Source organism: Gossypium arboreum, chromosome 10, assembly GCF_025698485.1.
Source record: "Gossypium arboreum isolate Shixiya-1 chromosome 10, ASM2569848v2, whole genome shotgun sequence".
NCBI classification, from domain to species: domain Eukaryota; kingdom Viridiplantae; phylum Streptophyta; class Magnoliopsida; order Malvales; family Malvaceae; genus Gossypium; species Gossypium arboreum.
Genome location: NC_069079.1, coordinates 16919019 through 16925157, shown reverse-complemented (window position 1 = coordinate 16925157; position 6139 = coordinate 16919019). Strand labels below are relative to the sequence as shown.

Genomic DNA, 6139 nt, shown 5'->3' with positions numbered 1-6139 from the left:
TTCTGTACTCATCAACTTTGAGTCATCTTGGCCTACCTCATTCTTACCTTTACTTATCACCATTTCTAGCCTTGGTTTTTCAACTAACCCTTCCTCATCTTGAATGGTAATCGCGTTGAGTTGCTCCCTTGGGTTAGATTCAGTGTTGCTTGGCAGGCTACCTTGTGGTCATTCGGAAATTAACTTGGCGAGCTGTCCAATTTGAGTGTCGTGCCCCTGGATTGATGCTTGTTGATTTTTGAGTGCTGTCTCGATATTCTGAAAACGAGTTTCTGACACTGAGATGAATTTTGTTAGCATCTCCTCAAGGTTTGGTTTTTTCTCTTGTTGGTAGGGTGGTTGTTGGAAGCCTGGAGGTGGTGGTCTCTGATTCCCTTGGCCTCCCCATGAAAGTTTGGGTGCTTCCTCCAACCTGTATTGTAAGTATTGCTACAACAATTGTTTTGAGACCGAGGATTGTTACCCATGTAATTTAACTGCTCGTTCTCCATGTTGTGGCCATAAGGTGGGTAACCTAGAATTCTCATTCTACCTCCACTTGTTCGCACTGCATTACTGGGTGAACCTGTGAAGAACTAAGAAAACCGTCAATTTTCTTATTCAAGAGTTCTACTTGATTAGAGAGCATGGTCACTGAATCGACATTATAAACACCGACTGCTTTTGTTGGCTTTGTCCTCATGACTTGCCACTGATAGTTATTCAGTGACATCTCCTCTATAAATTCATAGGCATCTTCAGGTGCCTTATTATTGATAGTTCTGCTAGCAGCTACGTCGACCATCTTCCGAGTTGAAGGGTTCAGGCCATTGTGAAAGTTTTGAACCTGTAACTAGAGTGGTAACCCATGGTGAGGGCATCTTCTCAAGAGGTCCTTGTATCTCTCCCATGCATCGTAGAGTGTTTCTAAATCCATCTGTACAAAAGAAGAGATATCATTAAGTAATTTAGCCGTTTTAGCCGGTGGAAAATATTTTAATAAAAACTTTTCGGTCATTTGTTCCCAAGTAGTGATTGACCCCCGTGGCAACAAGTTCAACCACTGTTTAGCCTTATTCCTCAATGAAAAAGGGAATAACCGAAGGCGAATGGCATCATCAGAAACACCATTAATTTTAAATGTATCACATAGTTCCAAAAAGTTTACCAAATGAGCATTGAGATCTTCATCCTGTAAACCATCAAACTAAAAAAATTGTTGTATCATTTGAATTATGTTAGGTTTCAGTTCAAAAGTATTGGCAGCTACAGCAGGTCTAACTATGCTCGTTTCAGTTCCTATTAAAGAAGGTTTAACATAATCATATATAGTATGCGAAGCAGGATTCTGATTAACAGCAATCACAATAGGTAGCGAATTTTCTTGGTTTTTAGCCATCTCCTCAGTTGTGGTTGAAGTATCATCCTCGTGCTCTTCCTCAGTGTATCATAAGCTTCGCCTTATTTCCCTTCGATTTCTACGAACTGTACGATCGAGCTCACTATCAAACAGTAACGGTCCTGACTGGTTTCTTCTGGTCATAAACTAGAAAAACTTGTCAGAAAAAAATAAATGAAGAATTTAGAAAAGGAAATAAAAGTTTAAATTGCAATAAAAATAAAATGGCTAAAGTAATAAAAATTAAGTGTTCCTAATATCCTAGTTCCTCGGCAACAGCGCCAAAAACTTGATACGTGATATTCGTGACAGGATTTAAATATTTATGAAAGAATTGTTCTTGAGACTAACTTATTATCACGATTAAGGCAAGTGTACCTATCGAACAGTAGTATAGTTCAGCAAGACCGAATTTTCGAACCCAAAGGAACTACGAGTACTAGTATTTACTTCCTTTTTATTATCTAGCCTAAAAATTAAGAGGTTTGGTTATCTAAACTAATTTTTAACTAAGAATGCACAAAAAGAAAAGTTGGGAAAATACTTTTGGGGAAATTCGATTGATTAAGACAATACCTAAGGAAAAATCCATCTAGACTTCACTTGTTATTTGACTCTGAATCAGACGATTTATTTATTTGACTTGATCCGTAGAAATCACTAAGTTATATTATTATCTCTCTCGAGACTAATAACATCTAACCCTAGGTTGAAAATTGAAATCTCTTTCTAATTAACACCCGAGAATTGCATTAACTCGATCTATGGATTCCCTTATTCGGTTTCACCCTAATCTGGCAAAATCTTATCACCTTATCTCTAGGCATGCGATCAACTCCGCTTAATTATGACAAATTTACTCTTAGACAAGGTCTATTCCTCCTCTGAATAAAAGCTTAACTTGAATCAATATCTTGGAATATCAAAACAAGAATTAAGAACACATAATTAAGAACAAGTCAAATATTTATCATACAATTCAGATAATAATAACAATATCAGTCTTAGGTTTCATTCCCCTTAGGTATTTAGGGGATTTAGTTCACACTTATGAAAGAAAACATCTTAAAAGCATAAAGATAGCAAAACATAAGAAAACCCAAAACTCCTGAAGGAACTTGAAGGGAGATCTTCAGTCTTGATGATGAATCCGGCTTCTGAGATGGACCAATCGGCTTCCCTTGAGTAATTCCTTACTTTCTACTCTGCGTCCCCCTTTTAAGTGCCTCATCATGTGTTTAAATAGGCTTTAGAATGCCTAAGAACCCCAAAAATTGGCCTTTTTCGAATAGGGTTATACTTGGGCTCGGCAGGGACACGCCCATGTGACACGCCCGTGTGCGATTACTCCAGCCCGTGGCCAAGGCTGTTGAACAGGCACGGGCATGTAGTACACCCATGTAAGTCGTGCTTCAATCCTGCCAAGGGACACGGCCGTGTAACACGCCCATGTGAGAAATTCTAGGCCGTGTTGATTTCCCACGTGGGTCCATTTTCTCCGTTTTCGGCCCGTTTCTCGCTCTTTTTACTCTCCTATGCTCACCTAAGTATAAAACATGAAATTAAAGGATTAAGAGCATCGAATTCACCAATTCTAAGGAGAAACCATCCATAAATGTGCTAAGCATGGGATAAAAATATATATAAATTACGATTTATCAAATTACAAGCAAATTATAGTTTGAAATCTCAGTTTATTATCAACATATCGTATATATAATCAAGTTTCACATGCAATTCAATCAATTTTAGGTTAATATGGAGATTACGAAAGCTTAAAACCAACTTGGTATCAAACAATGATCATTTTGAAACAAAAAAAAAATTAGGAAAAATATATAAACAAGAGTCACATGGTTCTATCCTTTGATCGTGTGGAAATGCTAAGGCCGTGTGGGATGAGACACACAGTCATGTAGGCGAGTCGTGCAACAAACTGATGCCATGTAGGGTTGGAGTCACACGACCGTGCAAAAAATTTTGTACACTCACCAAGGTCGTGTGGGTCAAAAGTGTAAATATTCAAAAATATGTCACACGGCCGTGTTGTTGGGCCATATAACAGACTATGGCCATGTGCACAAAAAATTAACCAAAACCTACAAGCCACACGGCCGTGTTGCTGGGCCGTGTAACAAACTGTGGCCATGTCATATGTCGTGTAAGGCACACAACCATATGCCAGGCCGCGTGCATCTGAAAAGTACTTTCCAAAATAAGCTATTCAACCTTAACTCACTTATGCCACAAGCAACACATTATACCAATTCTTAACCATTTCAAAAGCATTAACTTTAAACCAAAAACATTATTTTAAACAATCAACCTAAGTGCCTAACCAATATGCCATAATTCGCACTTGAATCAACAATCCAAAACTAACCAAAAGACCATATTCAACCATACCAATATGCCTTCGATGACACCTCAAAATAACAAGCCAAACATGCATGCATTCAACCATTCAAACCATTTTACAATTGGTTTCATATTAAACTTATAACTTAATCACTAGAACTACCAAATAACTTCAAGCATACATAACTTATAAATCACATGATACACCTATTCCTTGGCACATCTACTAATCACCATCTAAGCAAGTAAATATTTAAATCAACTACTCATCAAGAATGATATTTTCATGATTATTGTTATCACACACATATACATATAAATAATTCTCAAAATGCCACAAGAATCTCAAAATAAAACATTAATTCCCAAATGACACTTTAGGTACATGCCGTGACCAAAATTTAAAACATCACCAACGGTTGAGTCCGGGATTGTCACTGAATGCTGAGTCGACTATTGAATCGTAATGTACCTAACCTGCGCACAGAGAACAAAATCGTACGCTAAGTATAACTCAGTGGGTCAAACATAAAAGAAAAACATAATACATTTAAAAATGCTAAAGTTAATATTAGATGATGCTATACAATTACCATGTCAAATATGCAAATTCCTATATTCATTGTTTACTTTAAATAAATTTTACTAATGTTAAAACATGGCAAGTCTACTTCACAAATCATTTGATATCTCAATTCATATGATGATACATTCCATTTCAATTTCCAAATCCATAATTTCAAATGAACATTTCTATCAATGTTCCAAACCATTTCACATTTGAGTACTCCATTTCTCATTCCATTTTCATTTCTCTTTTATTTTCCATTTCAGTATCAAGTACCTTATTTTTATAATTTATTTCCCTATTAACACGACTTGGACTCAAATAGATACACGAATCCAACCAATGCACTAGTTTGGCACCTAATGTCTCATTGGATAAATCTGAAGCAAATAGTTGCGCCCAGCACTACCAATAAGTTTGACACCCAGTGTCTCATCGATATAACCGAAGCAAATTGGACCCAGTGCCTAATCGACTCGTAGTTGAAATAACCCTAAACTCTTCTTATCCTATGGCATACCAACTATATTCGACTTTGCTCAAACATTTAATAGGATATTCATTTCATATTTCATTATAAACCAATATCTCAATTCAAATTTATTTTCATAATGAATGCATTTATCCAACATATATAGCAACAATAATCATCCTAATATATATACTCAATTTTCACATTTATATAAATACACATATTTTTCAAATATACTCAATTTAGTCATCATAATCATCAATCAATTCAGTTTAGTTTCAAAACATCTCATCATATCAGAATGCCTCACCTTAAGTTCTTACCATGCAACAACAATTCAATATACATCAATTTACAAGTAGTTCTGATTATAGAAACACAAATTGTAAACTCCAAGCTATTCATCGACGACTTTGTCTTTTCTTTTCTTTTTTGAGGAATCTGGGTCAATGTTAGTTAAAGATTAAAACAAAATATAAAATTATCAATACACAACTATTTTCACATTCAATTGTTATTTCATACAACTTTTTTATTTTATTCAATTTAGTCCTTGAAATCGGGACTATCATAACTTTCACATTTAACCCCAAATCTTATGTCGAATTCACTGGAGTCCTTATAGGACTTCCTATTTCTCAATTACACCAAAATTTAATAATTTATGCATTTTAGTCCTTATTGCACAAAATCATCAATTAGCTTTACAATTCTCGGTCTTTCGACCAGATCCCCCTAAAAACCGTACGTGCGGGTCTCCCCGCATGCGGCTCATGCCATTCAAGGTGGCCCAGCCCAGCATTCATTCGCAAATCCTGTAGTGAAATTGAGACTGCTCGACCTCGGAAGCGAATTCGCGTTTAGGTAGCCCTTTTTGTCGTACCGTTAACTCTATCTATTCATTGAATTGACTTTATTACATTTTTTATATAGGTTCAGTCCCTCTTTTTCCAAGAATTAATGCACTTCCTTTTACTTCATAGGGCCTTCTATAATAGGGGAATAATTTATGCATTTTAGTCCTTATTGCACAAAATCATCAATTGGCTTTACAATTTAATCATTTTTCAACTCCAAACTTCAAATCCATCAAGATATCACCAAAAGCTTCAACTATCTAATAATGACAACATCATAATCTTTTAACAGTATTGAAAAATATGACATGGGTCAACTAGCTTGAGCTACTGGGATTTCGAAAAGATAAAAATTACAAGAAAAAGACTAAATTGAGCTAACCAATTAAAGCTTGAAGCTTTGGAAACCCTTTTTGTTTCATCTTCTCCCTTTCTCTTTTGCTTCAAAATTTTAAAGATGAAAAGAGAATGAATGTTTTCTCTTTCAATCCACTAAGTTTATCATC

General features: G+C 35.6%; 1 non-coding gene across 1 annotated transcript; it reads left to right on the top strand.

Moving 5' to 3' along the window:
- The first annotated feature begins 842 nt into the window (after positions 1-842).
- LOC128283099 (small nucleolar RNA R71) lies at positions 843-949 on the top strand. The gene has a single exon (XR_008273441.1). It is a non-coding gene; the product is annotated as a small nucleolar RNA R71 (small nucleolar RNA).
- Positions 950-6139: the final 5190 nt, after the last annotated feature.